Source organism: Rosa chinensis, chromosome 2 (assembly GCF_002994745.2).
Source record: "Rosa chinensis cultivar Old Blush chromosome 2, RchiOBHm-V2, whole genome shotgun sequence".
In the NCBI taxonomy this organism is placed as follows: Eukaryota; Viridiplantae; Streptophyta; class Magnoliopsida; order Rosales; family Rosaceae; genus Rosa; species Rosa chinensis.
Genome location: NC_037089.1, coordinates 60,352,213 through 60,374,976, shown reverse-complemented (window position 1 = coordinate 60,374,976; position 22,764 = coordinate 60,352,213). Strand labels below are relative to the sequence as shown.

General features: G+C 41.4%; 1 long non-coding RNA gene and 1 pseudogene across 1 annotated transcript; both read left to right on the top strand.

The window, feature by feature from the left end:
• Positions 1–664: 664 nt before the first annotated feature.
• Positions 665–1,696, top strand: LOC121051809. The gene is made up of 3 exons (XR_005807054.1): positions 665–757; positions 965–1,237; positions 1,378–1,696. It is a non-coding gene; the product is annotated as an uncharacterized LOC121051809 (long non-coding RNA).
• Positions 1,697–12,403: 10,707 nt separating this feature from the next.
• On the top strand, positions 12,404–22,372 carry LOC112184669 (annotated as a pseudogene).
• Positions 22,373–22,764: the final 392 nt, after the last annotated feature.

Below are 22,764 nucleotides of genomic sequence, written 5' to 3'. Positions count from 1 at the left end.
GCATGAAAAATATACAAAGGATGAAGAAGACGTATTGAGAAGTGGGATACAACTTATACAAGTGGCAGTGGTGTCGATCTGTCGGATGTGAGCAAGAATAGTCGAGACGGCCGGGTTGTCACTTGAACAGTTGTACGTCAACATTTTTTTTTTTTCATAGTCGCATATACCTTTAGAACCGGGACATTTTACTCAACATTTGAGTTGCACACCCCACAAGAAATATGTTTTTGAATTCTTTGTCTAAAAGCTGCAAAGGTAGTCAATTGGTTTCATGGAGGTTAATCTCCTACTCATCAGATTAATTTTTGCTTTTGTTACTTAAGAGTGTGGAGACAAAATATTCGGTAAAATGTCTTAAAAAAAAGTGCAGCTGCATAAAAAGGGTGAATGGCAATGCTGTAGGTGTGTGTGGGTTGAAATGAAGACGCGAACTCGATGCCTTCATCTTAATGTCTTTAATGCTTCTAAGTTTGATTTGCTTAACGTAGGTTGCCTAAGAAGCTTCGATCACTTAGTTTGTAAGTTATTTTCCCCCGCAAATGGTAGTCGTACATACTACATACCATAACTAAAGGCAGGAAGAAAAAAAAAGAAAAAAAAGACAGAGCTTGAGCTATCTAAAAACTAAAAAGACGAGCAAAGAGTAAGTTATACGTCAGTACTTATTTAGATACAATGGAGACACATGGAACGAGATTTGAGCTTCTGCTACAAGTTTAGTTCACCATCACAAGATTCTTCAATTACCCCCCATGTATGTATTTCTGATAACTTCATTATCAAAATCACATTTGCAGCTTTTTTGCTTAAAGTGAAGTATAATTCATCATCAATGTGGTATATTAGTCTCTCTTTTTCATTCTTGTTTTGTGTTTGATCATATGAAAAGTTTCACTAAATGAACTTGTTTGTTCTGTATATGATAATGCTGATCATTTTCCTAACGACGGGTTTTATGCAGGGAGAGTTTTCTCATAGATTTGTGAAGGAGAGCTTGAGTTGGGTTCTTACTGCACTCAAACAACTATAATTGATACCGTAAATTTGCTCTTCTTCTTGGTTTTTTGCATATCGACTCTTGTAGATATCTATAACAAACCATTGTAATACTAGTCCAGCCAGAAGGGACAGGTTCTCTGTAATGGTTTCTATCTGTTGCGCTCTTACTGGCACTGCATATTTTGCTGCTGGTTTGTGGGATCTAATAGCCAAAAATGAGGAGTCTGATCATTTTGTAAGTTGACTGGAACTTGATTATTTTGTCAGAGGACTAGTTTGGATTTCTTTATCAGGTTCTTTGCTGCTTGCTGAAAGGTCCAAATGGATCAAAGTTCGAAACCCTGTTTGACACGTCTTCTTTTTTCTTGGTATCAGCTATAAACATTGAAGTCCTTGTACGAACCCATAGCATTCAGGTTTTAGATGTACTGACATGGACAGTGATGTAGACCGGTTGGCGAGAAGAGTAGAAGAACAACTCGATCAATTCAAAGGAAAACCCGGTTTGCTGCAAATTTGGCATTCAGTGTCCGAATTGTGATTGCTATACCTTTCTGGAAAGGGAAAGACGCCAGGAATAAACTCGTCGCTTTGCCACGATGCGTGGGCTTTTTCGGATTTTCGGGGTCGTTTAGGGCCTTAAAACTACAATTTACTATTTTTTAGGATTTTCGGTTTTCTAGTTTGTTTTGGATTTGTTTTGTTTTTACCCGTGGGCTTTAGGGTTTCATTGTTAGTCTCCCTAGGTTTTCTTTTCTCATATATAAGCAACCTTAATTAAACAGCTGCAGAACCATCTTTTATCATATTATCAATCAAATTGAGAGTTTTCTCATTTATCTTTGGTGGACTCCAGAATCCTTATTTTAAGTTTATTGCTTGTAAACCTAGAGTTACTTTCCGACTGCGTCAGATAGTGAACCTTTTACTTCTCCTATGTGTTGTTGAAAACCTTGGACACTTGGTTTATCGAGATAACAAAGATCCTAAGAGCCTATCCGAGCATCTATTAGCAAGAAAATATGGTGGAAAAAGCTAACCTATCGAACTACCTCGTGCCAGTTACCTTAGCAAACTAACTTTTTCCTGGATTAGTCCTTTACTAAAGTTGGGTTATGAAAATATTTATAGAATTTGCTGTGTATTCTTCTCATTGAGAGGAAAGCATTATATACACAAATGGTTACTAAATTACAGCTATCTAGATCCTCAATCTAAGCTATTTAGATCCTTAGTCTAAGCAATTACAATGACTTAGCTATTTTGACCTTTAGTCTAGGCAATTACATAATGAAGAGGAAGCTAAGATCAAGCAATTACAAAATACATTGAATCTGGACATAGATGATTAATTAGGTGGTTTAGCACTCCCCCGCAAATCTGATGATCCAGGAGAGACAAGATTTGACCGCAGAAGATCAAACCGCTGGCGGGAAAGACCTTTTGTGAAGATTTCTGCAAAATGATCTGGAGATGGAACAAATTGAACGCGATGAGCACTAGAAAGAAGGTATTGGCGGATGTAGTGATAATCGAGCTCAATATGCTTGGTACAGGCATGAAAGACTGGATTAGATTCCATGTAAGTTGTACTGAGGTTGTCACACAAAAGGATGATTGGTCGAGGAGGTGAAAACTGAAGTTCAGTGAGGAGATATGAAATCCAGATAGTATCAGCATAAGCATAAGCAAAAGAACAATACTCAGCTTCAGCAGAGGAGAGAGAAATAGCCTGTTGCTTCTTAGCACACCAAGATATAAGATTAGGTACCAAAAACACACAAATACTTGTGGTGGAACGTCGAGTATCAGGACATCCAGCCCAATCTGCTTCTGAATAAGCACGAAGAGTGAGAGGACTCGAGGATCGACAAAAAGACAAACCAAAGTCTGGAGTCCCTTTCAGATAGCGAAGTATACACTTAGCGACAATAAGATGAGAGGTTTGAGGAGCACTCATAATTGGGCAACATGGTGAACAGCATAGGCAATATCAGGACGAGTGAATGTCAATTATTGAAGAGTGCCCACAATTTGCCGATACTCAGTGCCATCAGGCAACAAATCACCTTGCATGTGAGAAAGTTGAGAAGTAGCACAAACCGGTGTAGTACAAGGTTGGCACTTAGTCATGGAGTGGTGATGAAGGAGATCCATGGTGTACTTGGTTTAAGAGAGTCAAAGACCAGTAGAAGTAGGTTTAGCTTCTAACCCCAAAAAGTAGGCAAGACCACTAAGCTCAGTGAGCTCAAACTCTTAGTTAAGAGTGGTGATAAATGAAAAGAGAAGTTCAGGTTGATTCCTAGTCAGAATGATGTCGTCCACATACAGTAAAAGCAACATGATGGCAGATTCTATACTCAAAATGAACAGAGATGGATTAGCTTGACTTTGAAGAAAACCAAATTGAATTAGGAATCCACTAGGCTTGTAAAACCATGCACGAGGAGCTTGCTTCAAACCATATATTGCTTTGTTGAGGCGAAACATGATGAGGGCAAGCTGGATCAGCGAAGCCTAGAGGTTGGATCATAAAAACTGTTTAAGCAAGAACACCTTGAAGAAAAGCATTCTTCACATCCAACTGACTAAGGGTCCGGCCAAAAGAGACAGCTAAGGATAGAACTGTTCGAATGGTGGTATGTCAGACTACAGGACTGTAAGTCTCATCGAAGTCAACACCAGGTTGTTGATGAAAACCCGTAGCAACAAGATGAGCTTTGTACTGCTCAATAGAACCATCAGACTTGCGCTTGCGCTTGAGTTTGAACACCCACTTACAGCCAACAACATGTTGTTGCAGATCAGGAGAGACAAGGACCCATGTGTGGTTTTTCAGAAGGGCATTAAACTCTACAGACATTGCCTGGGACCATTTAGGATGACGAGCAGCTTCAGTATAACATGTTGGTTCAGCAGGAGAAGAGCTTGTACGTGAGAGCTAGAAGAGCCTTGGGTAAGGGATAACGAACAGTACCATCAGTGCAGACTAAAGGTTTGAGAGTGCCATCTTGCTTGCAGGTAACCATTGGATGGATGGTTACAGTAGGAGAACATGGATTTGATGAGTAACCATCTAAAGAATGCTCTGGAAGAGAGGGTAGGACAACTTGTGTGATGGATGGAGAATTTGAAGCAAGTTGTCGACGTTGATAGGTGTGTAATGGTGCTGGAGGAGGTTGGTGTGTTGAAGGAGGCTGTGGAGTAGGAGGAGGTGGGGGAGTCGGAGGGGGCTGTGGAGCAGGAGGGGACTGGGGATATGATGACCTGGATTTTCATTATGTAATTTTGGTAATTAATAATTGTCCAGTTGTACGAATAATTGTTAGTGTGCTTTATTCGTAGATTTTATATGGAGTGGAATGATTTTCGTACGTATAAATAATTGAATTTCACAGTTTAGGGGTCGTGTGAAGTTTGACTTTTTATATGTAGGGATTCTCGGAAAATTTTATTCACAAAAGTTGTAGAGGGCATCGATACGAGTTCGTGGACATGCCGAACGCGTAAATCGGAGTTCGTATGAGGAAGTTATGCCTATTGGAAAAAGTTTCTGTTTTAGTATATAAAGGAAAAATCAGAAAATATTTTCATTTTCCTCATTTCCTTTTCCGGAAGCCACTCCCTCTCTCTTTCTTCTCTCTCGTCCGCGCCCTCAGACCCGAACCCGACTTTTCCGGCGAGCTCCGGCCACCTACGGCGACGAAACTTTCCAGACAGGATCGCCTCCGCCGTCTGGTCGTCCCTCTGGTGTTCTCTATCGACGATTCTCCTTCACGGCGGCGCTGCAAGTTGGCCCAGATTGAGGAAATCGGACCCGGCCTGAAAACACAGCTCCGACGTCGGCAAGGCTTCGATTTTTCTTGGTTGAGCTCAGAACAGCCTCGCCGATCGATCCTTGGTGGTTGTTTGGATCGATTCACGTGAAACTTCGATCAACTCGGATTGGATTACTGTTCACGGCTTGTGAGGTAGTTTTCGATCCCTTAGGCTTGTTTTCTGACTTCGATCCAGTTATGAAAGTTCACAAGCATGCTTAGATGAAGCTTTTTGATGTTGGGAGTTTTGTGAAATATTGAGTTTTGGCCGGCGGCGGTGCGCCACCGTCTGTGGCGGCGTTCCGGCTGTGTTCCGGCCATGTATGGGACTGTTTCTGGTATTATATGTCTTCTACTCGTCGATACGAGTGTTTCGATATATAATATGCAAATTTTGGAGTTCGAATGAATTTGTTATGATTTTTGCAGTTTCATACCGATCGATTTATTTGATCCGTGAGGATTCGAGCGTCCGATCGACTTGTGGTTTGGTCACATCGATCGTGGACGTATTCCGAAGACTTTGGGAGGTCTCGGATGTGGTTTTGCCTCGATTGGCTCCACTTTGGGGATTTTAGTTCAAAAACAGGGGTTTCGAACTTAAATCAAATGTAAATCGTTACTAAGTGGGAACCGTTTGTGATTAGGTACTTGACGAAGTATTTGGACGGTTATTCTGTAGTTTGACTACTTATTCTGCATTGAAGACGCAACAGGAGTTTCGAGGTGAGTAAATCTCACAAGGACCTTTATGAACAGAAGTACCATTATTGTTTTGGCGTTAATTATTTAACTGCAAACTATAGTTGGTATTAGTAGGCATTCCTGAGCGAATGACTATATATATATATTTAGATGAAATATATATATCCTTGTGAATGATTGTGATGAATAATAATATGCATGATGGTGTTCATATTATTGTTAAATGCGACTTTTCAGGAAACGATATTATAGAAAAAGATGTTTTCTATTGTTTGAAAAGTATTGAGCTTGATGTTACATTTTGAGTCAAGCGTGACTCATTTTAGATGTATTGGTCTTTGTACCAAGGGTCACAGATGGTGAGCAAGGATTAGGAAAGTCGAAGCTAGATGTTTTGTAACGTTTTTAGGTCAGATGCGACTTACTTAACGTTGATCTTAAGACCAGATAGGGTCTAAGAAGATCTTATGTCACAGATGGTGATAAATCATATATAGTAACAGGTTGCAGACGGTAACCTTGATGTTTGACATCATGACCAGATGGGGTCTGAAGATCATGAGTCACAGATGGTGACAGATGGTGATCAATGGTTGAGCTGAGACCAGATGGGGTCTAAAGATTATAGGTCACATATGGTGACAGGTTGCAGATGGCGACCTTGATGTTGATTTCCTGACTAGACGGAGTCTGAAATCATATGTCACAGATGGTGACAGATCACAGATGGTGATAGATCACAGATGGTGATCAAGGCAGGAAATAGGTAATCACGTCCTGGTTAGGACGAGTGATTACAATTTCAATAGAGTTCTAGTTTATCTGCCATGATAGCTTATGGGAGTAACGGTCGAGGTTGCTTGAGACTCATAGGTATGCAGCTTAAAGGAGAGTTCCGATGGTATTCTTCTTTAATTGTCTAGATGAGACTTGAATTGCTACTTGATGGTTAAGTTAGCAAATAGGGCATGGTCATAGCGGTTACTCATGTTGTCATTTCTGTGGAAAGGATATAGAATGTTAGAAGGATTCATGGCTGCATGTTTCCTTAAGTAGATTGATGTGAGTTGTTGATTGATGTTCATGAGTTACTCATACGAGCTTGAAGAAGCTTACCGGGTTTGTTGTTTGGCAACCCCGGTGCACCATTGTAAATAGTGTAGGGTCTAATCCTGCAGGTCAGGAAAATCGTGGCTGAAGCTGAAGGAGCTTGTTGGCAGCAGAACGGGTAGGAAGCAATTTTTGTTGGCTTTGCCAATATATGACTTCCGCTATGCAGTAAGCTCTGAGGAGCATTTACGTTTTATTTGTGATGACAATTTAATTCGTAAATTTGTATAATATATAATTCTGTGGAGCGAGTGTATGTTATCTTGGATGGTTCAGTTCCTCAGTAAGTACTTGTTTAAAGGAAAGATGTTCCAGGTATTTGTATTGATGACTGAACATTCACGCATGTATAATTATGGGATTATATATTTCGATTTTTATTGTTGTTAAAAATCAGGGGCGTGACAGGGGAGCTGGATGAGGTTAAGAAGCCGAAGGGGGCTGGGGAACCTGAAGAGGAGGAGTAACTGGAATGCAAGTCCACTCAGAGGAGGTGGAAACATGAGAAGATTTGAGGCGAGCAAAGCGGTTGATCATAGGGTATGTGGGAGCTGAGTGACCTAGTCTATGACAAAGTTGACACAGACTTGAGCTAGGAATGCTGCCTAAGATACCAGGAGAAGATATCCTTGCAATAGTATTGAAAGCATTGTTGTTGTTCCAACGATTTCTATTGTTATGTCGATTATGAGGACGAGACTCGGAAGCAGGCTTGTTTTAGTGAGAATGTGTCTAGGATGCTAACATAGTGATTACACGCATTTTTATACGTGTAATTATATCTAAAACACTAGAATTAAGTTAATCCTCACGTCAATTATAATGTAATTAATCTAATTTTATCTATTTTGTAGAAAATAAGCGGAGTCACGGAAATTAAAAGCATATTGTGCAAAATCATCGTAGCAGGGTGGATATTTCAATGAAGGTTGAGGTGGTCAACTCTAGGTCAAAGCATCCTTAATTAACCATTAGCCTTAATTAGCTAGTGGTTAATTAATGTTAATTATGAATTGCACGTTGGCTGAATTGAGAGAGTCCAAAATCATGTATTTTGGTGACACATGGCAGCATTATAATTAATCATTGTGGTTCAATTATGCAATGTGGGACTGCAGCATTTCATTCTTTCTTCTACTGCCAAAACGCACAGCAGCACGTGGCATTATCCTTGCATCATTCAACCAATGTGACTATGACACGTGGCATACTGTCTCCCCATGTTCAATCATATAGCCGCAGACCACGAGCTATTTAAGGGATCTCTATTCCTCTAACCAAGAGGACGGAACAACCCTAGACCAACAGACCTGCAGCGCCGCTCTCCAAATTTCCAAGGGGAGGGCTGCTGCCTTCTCCCATCAATCACCTTCCCACCATCTTTTCTTTATTATTTTTCTTAGTAATCTTTTGGAAATTTAGGATTGGATTACTCATTCAACTATTCAAGACTTCAAGGGAATCATCATCAAGAGCACCACACCTCTATTTTGGGTAATTGGGTGAAGAAATTGCTTGGTTCATACTAGCTCATAGCTAGAAGTGACCAAGCTAATTCTCCCCTCTCTTCCTTATTATCTATTCCATAATTTTATTTGCTATTGATGATGTATTTAACTATGGAGAGTGAGTAGTTCAATTTTGGGAGTTAGGGTTGTCAACCCCTAACTCATCTTGTATAAATATTGATGCTTTAATTTTAATAAATGCAATTTCCATTGTGTATGCTTTAAATCCGAATTTATTGGTCCTTAGAAGCATGTTTCTAGGCTTTGTCACCCTTTGAAATTATGTTGTGGGCAATTGTGATGAATAAATTGATAAATTGACAACTTATTGGTCTTGTTGCATCTAGGATTTAAGTGTGGTGACCATTAGCTAGCTTAATTGTAGCTAAGCTTGCTTGGGTCTCTATTATCTTGCACTCTAGGCCTCTAATTTTAGATATTGCGGCCTTAACCGGCGTAATGCCTAAATTAGATAGTTGATTGTGGCCCTAACCGGCATAATCGATACACCGAAAGGATAATTGGTTTAGTAGCCTTAACCGGTACTAAATACGGGACTCGACACATATAAGAAATGCATGCATTTGTGAAATTGGCTTCGATATTTGCAAGGGGGTTAGTGTGAATCACCCGACACTCCCATGTTCCCATTAATTTGAAAACCCAAATTTAATTTTCTAGTTCGTTAATTAGTTGTTTAGTTTACTTTTTGGTTGCGTTTAATTTAGTTGATTCCCAATTCAAAACCCCCTACAAATTTCAACTCATTTGTGCATATCCACCGCTAGGCTCTTAGTTTTGATTAGGCTTTGGTGAAAACCAAAGCCGAGCATTGCTAAGGCTTGGTGCCTTAGATTAGCCTTTTTATTCACTTTATTTTTATTTGGTTTGCTTAGTGACTTTAGTTCCGACCACCCAAGGATTGTGGGTTAGCCACTAATCCCCGTGGTACGATAACTTTGGGCATTATACTTCCCTATCTTGACAACGATACGTACGCTTGCGTAAAGGTGTATCCAAGTCCCATAGCAAGAGGTGGTGGTGTTGAGCAATGCCTTCGTGGTTTTTTGGGCCTCGCTGGTTACTATAGGAGGTTTGTTCACCACTTCGGGCTTATAGCCCAACCTATTACAGCCATGATAAAAACAGATAATTTTTGTTGGACTCCTGAGGCTGAAGACGCCTTCACGCTGCTCAAACTCGCCATCACCACAACACATGTTCTTGCCATGCCCGATTTCTCCAAGCCCTTCATCGTGGAAACCGACACTCGCGGCCTCGGCATCGGAGTGGTCTTGTCCCAGGAAAAACATTCAGTGGCCTATCTTAGTAAGGCTCTTTCTCCACACAATCAATCCCTCTCTATCTATAATAAGGAGGTGCTTGCCATATTATATGCAGTGGATAAATGGAGACCTTACCTCCTGGGCAGCCCATTTACCATTCTCATAGATCATCAGACGCTGAAGCACTTGCTTGATCAAAGGATTTCAACCCCTTCCCAACACAAATGGCTCTCCAAACTCTTGGGCTATGACTATGGGATTGAGTACAGGGCCGACCACCTCCACACCGTCCCTGATGTGCTATCACGCTGCCATGAACTCTGTCCCATACAAGCTGTCTCTTCACCTATCTTTGACAGTTTACAACATATTCATCAAGCCTGCATCAAAGACCCAGAGGCCCAACAAATTCTCAACGCCTTAACCCAAGGCCAACAAACAAAGAAAGGATTTTCACTACTCAATGGGCAGTTGCTTTACAAAGGGAAGTTATTTGTACCTCAGACTACTGAATGGTGAGCCAAAGTCCTCCAAGAGTTTCATGGCTCACTCGAGGCTGGCCATTCCGGTTACCTCCGCACACTTGTCCGCCTCTCCCACAATTTTGAGTGGCTGGGCTTTCGTCGGGATGTCAAGGCCTTTGTAGCTGCTTGTGATCAATGTCAAAGGCAAAACTATGAAGCACTCAAACCACCCGGCCTTCTCCAACCCCTTCCAGTTCCAGAAGACGTCTTCTATGATATATCACTGGACTTTGTGGATGGTCTGCCCTCCTCACAAGGCATGAACGCCATCTCAGTGGTCGTTGACTGCCTCTCCAAATATAGTCATTTTATACCCATCACTCATCCATATACCGTTGCTCAAGTCACCGATGTTTTCCTCCGGGAGGTCTTCAGGCTTCATGGTATGCCCAAGTCAATTGTCTCTGATCGTGACCCAATCTTTCTCAGTCGCTTTTGGGAAGCTTTCTTCAAACTCCAACTCACCAAGTTTTTCAAAAGCTTAGCTTACCACCCTCAATCGGACAGCCAAACCGAGGTGGTCAACCGATCCTTGGAATATTATCTCTGATGCTTCGTCTGCATAAACCATCTTTCTGGCACAGATTGATTCATTGGGCAGAGTGGTGGTACAACACCTCCTACTACTCCACCATTTAGATGACACCCTTCCAAGCTCTCTATAGCAAGCCACCACCTTCCATTCACAGCTACCTCCCCGGCACCACCGTGGACACAGCACTATGTGATCGGGACACCTTACTTTAGTCTCTCCGTCACCACATGACGATGGTACAAAATCGCATGAAACAACAGGTCGACAAAAACTTCACTGAACGGGAATTTGAAATTAGAGCCTGGGTCTTCCTCAAGCTCCATCCTTACCGGCAACGTTCTCTCCTCAAGCGACCATCGCACAAGCTCGCTCCACGATTTTATGGGCCCTTCAAGGTGATTGAACGAATTGGCAAAGTGGCATACAGATTGGATCTTCCGGCATTGTCGAAGATCCATCCGGTCTTCCATGTCTCCCTACTCAAACTTCGGATCGGTGATTCCCTTCCCACCTCTCAGACCTTGCCCCAATTTGATGACAAAGGCGAGCTTGTGTGGTCACCCGAGCAAGTTATCGATATGGCGGTGGTCAAGAAGAAAGGACGCTTGGTGACTCAGTGGCTCGTCCAGTGGAAGGGTTTGCCTAAAGAAGACGCGACTTGGGAAGAGGCTTAGGATATCGTGGCCCGCTTTCCTCAGTTTAGCAGCCGAGGTCAGCCTGCCTCTGAAAGGGGCAGGACTTGTTAAGAGTAGCCCATCTAATCACTCCTAAATCTCTTTTGTACTGGCCCACTATGCCTAAATGCCATCCTTTGGATGTATGCAACGGTGGTCCTGTATCGTTGCTGTCTTTTTCTTCTTTTGCCATATGGGATACCATCTATATCATGTAATCTCTTTGCCCACAGTTGGCATAATATGATGATCAATCTTTGAATTCTTTTTCCCTTTTCTTTCTTAATTGTGCACCCAACACTTTTCCTCTGTTTATTAAAAAAAGATTGGGTTGATTTTTGTGGTGGTGTTTTTTTTTTTTTTTTTTTTGAAATGACAATTTTATCCCCTTAAGTGGGCTCCTTTTTTTTTTTGAGTAGAAGGAGGTCAACCATTTGTATTCAATATGGAAAAAGCAATATTACACAGTGACCCGCCCCAGTGGGGCCAACAGAAAGAGACACAGTTAAACGCAATTCCACTCCACCTATTGAGTGAAGCTCAGGGGGAGTAAACTGATAAGAAACTGACAACTAAATTTATCCGCAGAATCTATCAGTAGACTCGCTGACAACCTCAGACCAATAATCCATGTAGTTCCTCGCGGGTATTGATCCAAAAAATAGGACAAAGGTAGATACCGCAACGAATTAAAGCCGTCCCGGATCCCAAATTTTTATCGAAAAACCTCCTGGATCCCAAATCCGAATCCAAAACTTGGTGAGTCCAACTTCCTCCCTTCCATACCACCCAATCAGACTTAGGCCTAAGTCCAGATGATAAACTTGAGCCCAAGCCCAACGAGATCGTCTCCTAGAATTCAGGTCAACGCATCAAGCAAACTTTCCAACACCTGTGCACCAGAGCACCGCCACTCCACCATAGGATGAACAGTCGCCTACACCCCACGCCCACTGCGCCTACGCCGGAGGTCACTGCTTGCCTTGAAGCCAACAGAATCCCCACCAACCGCCAACCCACAAACCTGTTGCAGCAGTCGCGGAAGATCCGATCGGAGAGAGAATGAGCCCAATCTTCTCGACCATAGCCTGCACAAGGTGCCATCATCACAGGGATGATTTGACCCGCAACGACCATAGTAAGAGAAAGGGAACAGATTCAACCCTCTACCCGGATCCCACTCCTTCCAACCACCACCGCTGCCCTCCTTCGCTAATCCAAAAGTCATTTGGCTCGCCATCATGACCACACCAACGCCACAACTCTCCTCAACCCACGCTCTGCTATCGAGAATAGCAAAAGCCAACACACAGAGGCCGAAGCCTGAAAATATCTCCATGAATGGAGTAGGTTTAGGATGCGACAGCCAAGAGACGCGCCTCTCCACAAACCCTAGCAGAGTGCTAGGGGCATTGTTTTTCCCAATTTGAATTAGCTTAACTTTAAAGTGGGCTCCTTTGTCATAAGAGAAAGGAGAATGAGAATTAGAGGGAGAATGAGAATTGTCTTTTTTAGACACGGTTGAGGAAAATTGAAAAACTCAGAAGGTAAACTGATTAACTCGGGAGGTAAACTCGGGAGTTACCCTCAAATCTCAAAGGGCATCCAATATATTAATAGCTTTTGGCATGGTGATCTTACTGAAATAGGCCAGAAGGGCCTTAACATGAGTGGAGGACAGAAGCAGTGGATTCAGCTATCCCGAGCCATCTATAGTGATGCTGATATATATCTCCATGATGACCCCTTTAGTGCAGTGGATGCACACACAGCTGTAATTCTCTTTCGTGTAAGAAAGACAGTACATGTATTTCAAGAAGATTGATTGATTTGAATGATTTATGCAGGGTTGCGTCATGGAGGCTCAGGCAAAGAAAACTGAATTTTGGTGACTCATGCATCAAGTAGAGTTTCTCTCAGAATTTGATCAAATTTTGGTACAAGATCATTAGCTCATATAATATATTTTTTCATAATATCTTTAATCATTCTATTCATTGAACCCTATGAATATTTGGTTGTATATATAAACAAAAAAATACGCACTTTGCACCTTATGTGTTTTCGCAGGTGATGGAGGGTGGACAAATTACTCAATCCGAAAGCTACGACGGTCTCTTGACAGAAGGAACAGCATTTAAGCAGCTTGTGCGTGCTCATGGATGTACAGTAACCACATTGGGTCCTTCAAGTTATAAAAGCGAAATAGCAAATAAAAATGAAGATATGGTCCAGCCAGAGGAGTCTTTTCGGACTAACCTCCCTAGAGATAGCAGTGAAGAGGACATATTTTTGAAGGGTGCAACTTACAGAAGAAGAAAAGAAAGAGATTGGTGATGTCGGATGGAAGCCTTTTTTGGGATTATATTTTTGTTTCTAAGGGAATACTTCTTCTATGTTTAGGCCTAATAGCACATTGTAGTTTTGTTGGTGTTCTGGTTGTTTCAACTTATTGGTTAGCTGTAGCCATTCAATTTATTACCAGAGCAAAAGGCTTCAGAAGCTTTCAACCCCAATTGGACTGCAAGAATTGTCCTTAGATATACAAACACATAACTAAGTATTGAGATAGCAGAATACACTGATGCTATCTTTACGGCTCCCATGTTGTTCTTTGACTCGACCCCTGTTCGGAGGATTCTTACACGAGTGAGTGTACTTGACCTTTTAAGACATAAAAAGTCATATTCTCGGTTACTTTAATTTGTAAGGTGTATTTGAATATTACTTATTTCAGAATGCATGTCCATTTTTTGCAGGCTTCGTCAGATTTAAGTGTTTTGGATTTTGACATACCGTTCTCTATATATTATCTTTGCTTTGACCACTGGTATTGATGTGCTCAGAGTAATTGGAATTATGGCTTCTATCACATGGCAAGTTCTCATTGTAGCCATTCCTGCTATGGCTGCTGTTAAATATGTTCAGGTAGATCAGAATTATAGTTTCTTGATTTTCTTCAATTTCTCTCATTATTGACTAATGAAATGATGGACTTCCTTGTTTGGTTTGCAGAATTATTATCTAGCCTCTGCAAGGGAACTAATAATAAGGATAAATGGAACAACCAAAGCTCATGCCAACAACTATGCAGCTGAGACATCACTTGGAGTCGTGACTATAAGAGCTTTTAACATGGTTGACAGGTTCTTCCAAAATTACCTAAGGCTAGTTGACACAGATGCAGGATTGTATTTTCATTCTAATGCAGCCATGGAGTGGTTAATTATAAGGACAGAAGCACTTCAGAACTTGACAATTTTCACTGCTGCTTTTCTCCTTATTTTACTTCCCAAGGGTTATGTTGCTCCAGGTATTTTCATGCAGTTTCATACTGAGGAATTTGAAGGAGCAAGAGTTTTGCCTCCTTTTTGTGGATGTGTGCAGAGCTTGTGGGGCTTTCTCTTTCTTATGCTTTAACACTAACAGCATCACAAGTTTTTATGACTCGATGGTATTGTAACTTGTCCAACTACGTCATCTCAGTCGAAAGGCTAAAACAATTCATGCAGATTTCACCAGAACCTCCAGCAATTGTAGAGGACAAAAGGCCACCATCTTCATGGCCTCAAAAGGGTAGGATAGAGGTGTTTTCTCTGAAGGTGAGATATAGTTTAATCATACACAAGAACTTCCCTTTAATGTTAAGTAATCTCTTTATCAATTGATTATTAAAAATTTCTGATCTTTATTATTTTTCTTTGGTAAAGTTAAAATATCCTCCAAATGCTCCGCTAGTTCTCAAGGGAATTACATGCATATTCAAAGAAGGCAGTAGAGTAGGAGTTGTGGGAAGAACGGGAAGTGGAAAAACTATACTGTAAGTGCTTTGTTTCGTTTAGTAGAGCCAAGCAGCGGTAAAATTATTATAGATAGACTTGAGATCTGCTCCATGGGTATAAAAAAACTTAAGAATGAACCTCAGCATCATCCCTCAAGAACCGACTCTTTTCAAGGGTAGCATTCGAACCAACTTGGATCCTCTCGGCCTTTATTCTGACAATGAAATACGGAGGGTAGGCCAATGGACTCCAATAATGGCTTTTACGTACTGCATAAATATTATTCTATTGTTTCTCAGCATGTTTTACTAATGACATCCAGTTTAGCACTTTTCAGATGAAGTTTTACTGTGGACCATTTTAATTACCAAAGTTTTTTTTAGGCTCTAGAGAAGTGTCAGCTCAAGCCAACAGTTATCAGCCTACCTAATCAACTAGATTCGTCTGGTGAGTTGATGTTTCTACCTGTAAACAAATAAGAAAATTCATGATGGACATCTTAGTTAACCACCCAATTTCATCAACTTTATCAACCAGTGAGGTGAATAGATCAGATTTTTATATAACTGTAACTTGTTGTACGAGAATAGAATTGTGTTATCATTGATAATAGGAGCCCTTTAAATAGGGAGTTACAAGGTACCTAAAAGGTAATAGAATCCGATTACAATTAAATACCTAAAACACATTCCTATTACAACTCTAAACCCTAGTTTGTAGAGGCACACATTATCTCGATATCCTTCAACACTCCCCCCCCTTGTGCCGCTCAAACTTGGTGATGACGCTTTGATTGTTGCCTCGTTAAAAACCTTGCCAGGTAACAAAAACCTTGTGAGACAAAAATAACCCTGGTCGAAGGACAAAAATAACCCTGGTCGAAGGACAAAAAGAGCACAACACGTCCTTCACTCTTCGAGATCGAACATGTAGACATCATGCCTCCCCCTGATGTCAATGTCTCCCCCTGATTGCTACAATCATGGGAGTTCGGATAACTTTCTCAATCCGATGCTCTTCACATGTTTCTCGAAGGTGGATTTTGGTAACGACTTAGTAAATAAGTCCGCTACATTATCCTCTGATCGGATTTGGTTTACTTCAATATTTAGAAGTGTCTGTTGTTGCTAATTGTAAAAGAACTTTGGCGATATATGCTTGGTGGTGTCACCCTTGATGAAACCTAACTTCATTTACTCAATACAAGCTGCATTATCTTCATAAATGCATGTAGGTTTATTTGTGGTAGACTTCAAACCACAAGTTCCTCGAATGTGTCTAACTACAAACCTTAGCCATATGCATTCTCGCACAGCTTCATGTAGAGCAATAATCTCTACATGATTTGAGGAAGTGGCAACAAGGGTCTGCTTTGTAGACCTCCAAGATATCACAGTGCTTCCCATGGTAAAGACATAACCCGTTTGGGAGCGACCTTTGTGAGGGTCAGAGAGATACCCTGCATCAGCAAAACCCATCAAAACATCGTTGTCATTTTGATGGAGGGGAGGAGGAGCACGGAAGGTGGCATTTTGCCTTGTGGAGTCTGATCCAACACTTCCGTTGTTTCTCTTCTCTCTGTAGGGATAAAACAAGCCCATATCAATCGTACCTCTCAGGTATCGAAAGATTGTCTTGATGCCAATCCAATGGCGGCGTGTTGGCGCAGAACTATGTCGAGCTAACAAGTTCACTGCGAATGAGATATCCGGTCTTGTGCATTGAGCGAAGTACAATAATGCGCCTATTGCACTTAGATAGGGCACTTCTGCCTCTAATAGGTCTTCGTCCTCATCCCTTGGACGAAAATGATCTTTTTCTGGCTCAAGACTACGACCGATCATGGGAGTACTCACAGGCTTTGCTTTATCTTCATTAAAGCGCCTTAATAACTTTTGAGTATATGCTGACTGATGGATCATAATCCCATCACTACGGTGCTCGAGTTCTAATCCGAGGCAAAACCGTGTTTTCCCAAGATCTTTTATCTCAAATTCGGATTTCAAGTACTTAGCAGTTTCCTTTAACTCATCTAGAGTTCCAATTAGGTACATGTCATCGACATAAACTGCTACAATTGCAAATCCGGAACTTGTCCTTTTTATAAACACGCATGGGCATATTTCATCATTGACATATCCCTTCCCAATTAAGTAGTCACTTAGATGGTTATACCACATCCGTCCGGATTGTTTCAATCCATATAGTGAGCGTCTCAATCTTATTGAAAACGCGCTCCGTGGTTTAGAGCCACTTGACTTGGGTAATTGAAGTCCATCTGGAACCTTCATATATATCTCTGAATCTAGATCCCTATAGAGATATGCTGTAACCACATCCATAAGCTGCATGTCAAGTTTTTCGGAAACTACCAAACTGACAAGGTAGCGGAACGTTATAACGTCCATTACGGGAGAGTATGTCTCCTCGTAGTCGATTCCAGAGCGTTGTGAGAAACCTTGCGCCACAAGGCGGGCTTTGTATCTAACAACCTCATTTTTCTCATTACGCTTTCTAACAAAGACCCATTTATGGCCAACAGGCTTTATACTTGGGGGTGTCAGCGTTATAGGCCCAAATACCTGTCTCTTTGTTAGTGAATCCAATTCAACCTGGATCGCATTTTTCCATTTAGGCCAGTCTGCTCTACGTTGACATTCTTCAACGGAGGGAGGTTCGATATCATCATGTTCTATAATTCCTCGAGTGATAGAATATGCAAACACATCATCAAGGATAATAGAGTCTCGACTCAACGTCTCATGTACACTAGTGTAATTCATGGAGATCTCTCTATTCTCTGGAATTGGTTCTGACATTGGAGCGTCCCCCAATGATGTCTCTTGGACATAACCATAATCCAGAATATCTTCATGAGACGGGTTATTTATGTCGATGATTAATGGATCTTTTTGTGCCAAACTCGCTTTCTTTCTCGGGCGAGAATCCATCGAACCTTTGGGCCTCCCACGTTTCCTTGTTGGGAGCCCAGCTTGAGCCACATTGCCATCACCATTAGTGATGGTGGCGCCATGCTCAATACCTCTAGAGGTGGCGCCATGTCCACTATTTTTAGGGACATCAATCCTTGCAGGCACGTTTGCAGCAGGTATATGTGATCTTGTCACTTTAGCGATATCAGAAAACGCGTCAGGCATAGAGTCTGCTACGTTCTGAAGATCGAGAATTCTCCGCACTTCAATTTCGGACTGTGCGGTTCAGGGATCAAGATGAGACAAAGTGGGGACAGACCACGACAATTCCTGTCGTTCCTGTTGAACATTATTGTTCTGATCTCCCCTTAACGATGGGAAGACTGTCTCATCAAAGTGACAATCCGCAAATCTTGCGGTAAATTGATCGCCTGTCAAGGGTTCCAAATAGCAGATAATGGTTGGAGAGTCATATCCAACATAAATGCCCAATCGTCTTTGAGGACCCATTTTGGTGCGCTGTGGCGGCGCAATTGGCACATAAACTGCACACCCAAATATGCGTAAGTGTGAGACATTGGGCTCATACCCAGTAACCATCTGGGATGCAGAGAAGGGTTGAGTGGCAGTAGGCCTCAGACGAATAAGCACAGCTGCATGCAATATTGCATAGCCCCAAGCAGAAACAGGGAGATTGGTGCGCATAACCAATGCTCTAGCAACCATTTGAAGTCTTTTAATGGTGGCTTCTGTGAGACCATTTTGGGTGTGAATGTGAGGAACAGGGTGTTCAACCTCAATCCCAATGGACATGCAATAGTCATCAAAAGTTTTTGACGTAAACTCTCCAGCATTGTCAAGACGAATTGACTTAATGAGATGATTAGGGTGGTGAGCCCTTAACTTAATGATTTGTGCTATGAGTTTAGCAAATGCAGCATTTCTGGTGGACAAAAGCATGACATGTGACCAACGTGTCGATGCATCAACCAACACCATAAAATATCTAAATGGTCCGCAAGTTGGTTGGATAGGTCCACAAATATCACCTTGGATTCGTTGCAAGAATGGAATATTTTGTTTAGTGTCCTTTGCATAGGATGGTCTCGATCCTAATTTTGCTAAAGAGCAGGCTTTGCAAAATGAAAGATGGTCTTTAGAAGCAACCATAGAAGAATCCAGTTGAGCCATGAAGTCACAATTGACTTTAGAAGTAGAGAAATGAACCAAGGAGGCATTAGTGGTGTCAATACTACTATTGGGCTGCAGGGGGTAGGCGGCTCTGGCCCTACCTTGGACCGAATTTTCCTTCTGACTTCTTTTCGTTTTGAAAAATGGATGTCCGTGTGAAGTCTTTAGTATACGGATCATCATATCACGACCTGGGTGTCCCAGACGATCGTGCCAAAGCCTATATGTGTTAGAATCCCATAAGTCATCTCTCATGATATGGTTGGATTCAATGACTCGAATAGTGGTTGCATACAACCCACTAGAGCGACATATAAGTTTCTCTAATACTCGTTTATGTCCGTAGTCATTAGAGGTGATGCAAAGGAACTCTGTCCATTCTCATAATGTGTTTCCACATGAAAACCATTGGCTCTTATATAATAAAGTTCGAATTAAGGTATGTCCAAGACATTAAGTAAAAGAATTGGCACTTTATTAATAGCCAATGATTACATCAAAGTTTCCAAAGTCTAATCCAAAATAAAATCAAAGTAAGACACATTGTAGTCACTCTATCCATTTGGTAACTCCAATCAAATATGACCAGGAAAGTAGAGAGAGATGTTGGTGGAGCAAGGCTCTCTTAAGTACCAATAATCTCAATGACTTTCCTAGTCATTAAAGATGATGCAAAGGAACTCTTGTCCATTCTCACAATGTGTTTCCACATGAAAACCATTGGCTCTTATATCTTTAAAACTCAATAGGGTCCTTCCAGCCCTAGGAGCATATAGAGCTTCGGTGACATTAATACTTGTGCCATTTGGCAACATAAATTGAGCTGGTCCTCGACCATGAATCAATTGTGATGGTCCAGCCATCGTAGTCACAGAAGATCGACTAGGCGTCATGCATAGAAATAGTTGCCTATGTCGCAATATAGTATGTGTGGTGCCACTATCAACAAGGCACTCCAACTCTCCAGGAAACATACTGAGAAATAATAAAGTTCGAAATTAAAAACATGTCCATGACATTGAATAATACGATACTTTATTAATAAATGTAGCCAATGATTACATCAAATGGTCCAAAAAGGTCTAATCCAAAATAAAGAAAATCAAACTAAGACACATCGTAGTCACTCTATTCGTTTGGCAACTCCAATCGAATATGACCAGGAAAGTAGAGAGAGAGGTTGGTGGAGCGAGGCTCGCTTAAGTACCAATTATCTCAATGACTTTCCTAGACATCATATTTTATTGGGTATGCCACATAAGAAAGAGTTAACACAATTGTCATTTATTGACTATTACATGATTCTTGAAAAATAAAGAGGACTATTTCTAATCAAAGTCTGCAGCATCCTTGTGCACTTCATCTTCAGCTTTGAAGTCCTCCATGGTGAGATTAACGTCTCCACCATTTTCTTCTTCTTCTGCAAGGTACACTTCTTGCTCCCTCAGGTCCCTGTATGCCCTGTATCTTGAAACTAGTTGCTCGCTTGCCTTGCATTGCTTGAACCAATGCTCACTAGATCCACATCGATGACACATATCATTGTGGTTGCCTCCCTTCAATTGAGGTGCATGTTGTGGGCGTTCCCTAGGAGGATTTGTGCCTCCACCACGACCCATGGCTCCACCACCACGAGCTATGGCTCCATTGCCACGGATAGGGTTGCCACGACCCCCTCTCCCACGTGTGGCATTGCCACCACGTGTATTCCCTCCAAACTTGCGGTTTCCTTCCTGATTAGGGCGGTTATATGGACCCATACGTCCCTCATGTCCCTTATTCCTAGGGTTCCGCTCCTTGTGCCCTCTTTTGGGTGCATTATAATTCGCCTCATGAACGCTCTTAGTTCCAATGGGCCTTGAATTATAATTCTTCACGAGGATGTTATCATGTTTCTCAGCTACAGATATGATATTGATAAGCTGATGAAACCTCGTGATCCGTCCAGCATTGACTTCAGTACGGTATTACTTTGATACCACAATGGCTGAAACGGGGAAGGTGGAGAGAGTCTTCTCAATTAGCTCTTGCTCTGTGACAGGTTGTCCACAGAATCTCAACATGGATTGTAAGCGAAGAGCCTCTGAATTATATTCAGTAACAGACTTGAAGTCAGCAAAGCGCAGATTGTTCCATTGAACCTTCAAGTCAGGGAGGAGGGAATCTTGGACATTGCCAAAGCGCTCTTCTAGCGCTACCCATAGCTCTCTTGCATCCTTGATCGACATATACTCCAATCTGAGTGCCTTGTCCATATGGCGTCGCATCAAGATAACTGCTTGGGCATGCTTTGTAGATGTTCGGTTGAACAAAAGATCCGGGTTAGGTGCCTGGATTATGGGTAATATTCCCTTGGAAGTGAGATGATTCTCAACATCGGTTACCCAACTGTGATAATCCAAGCCTGTTGAGTCAAGCATGGGAAAGTCGAGTCTAGGTTCATTCGACATCCTGAAAATAAGAAGAGAAAATATATTAGTTTCGGAGTTAAACTTCCACGAAAACTAAAATAATAAGATTTCCGAGCTATGCTACCAAGAAATCAATTTCCAAGAATCTCTTTTGGATTAGACCAAACAATAATGTTTTAATATGGTCACAATTTGATGCTTACGGACGCTCTTAGTCCAAGCATTGTGAACGCTCTTAGTTCACACGAACACTCTTAGTTCGTTTAATTATGCACACTCTTAGTTCGTTAAGCGTGAATCGTGTTGTAGGAGAATAGAATTGTGTTATCATTGATAATAGGAGCCCTTTAAATAGGGAGTTACAAGGTACCCAAAAGGTAATAGAATCCGATTACAATTGAATACCTAAAACACATTCCTATTACAACTCTAAACCCTAGTTTGTAAAGACACACATTATGTCGATATCTTTCAACATAACTCTATTTAACAGTAAGTGATGAAGGAGAAAATTGGAGCGCCGGACAGCGCCAGCTGTTTTGCCTTGGAAGGGTGATACTCAAGAGGAACAGAATTCTAGTTCTAGATGAGGCAACTGCTTCCATTGATTCTGCAACAGATGCCATTGTACAAAGAATCGTAAGGCAAGAATTTTCAGAATGCACAGTAGTTACTGTAGCTAGCTCATAGAGTTCCAACAGTTATAGACAGTGACAAAGTCATGGTCCTCGCCTATGGTATGACCGTACGTATTATTATTCTTGTTATCTCATAATCAGATCTTCCAAGTACTATATATATATATATATATATATATATATACACTGAATATGTATCCATGCACATATCTGTTGATGTAGTTTTGGTATCTGACAGCTTCAATACCACGTTGAATAGGCTCATAAAAGCTTAAGCTAGCTATTAGCTTAACAGACCCTATGGAGTATATATAGTTTTACTAAACCTTGGACAAAGACATGTAGGATGTTGGATCTACTTTTTCAATGAATTTACCCGTAGCAAAACCTGCAGCATGATAATCCATACGCGGACAGTCTTAATCTTGGGTTCAGATCCAGAACCAATTGGCAATGGATGAAGTGGCACAAACCCTTATAAACCCTTAGGCAAGGTTTCATTACACGTGGACAACTGGGATAACCCGGTTTGATACCATGGTAAAGTAAACTGGGACTCAAATCCAGAACCAATTGGTAATGGATGGAGTGACCCAAACCTTAATAAACTCACAGACAATGTCCAATTTTTCCCATGTGGGATGTAT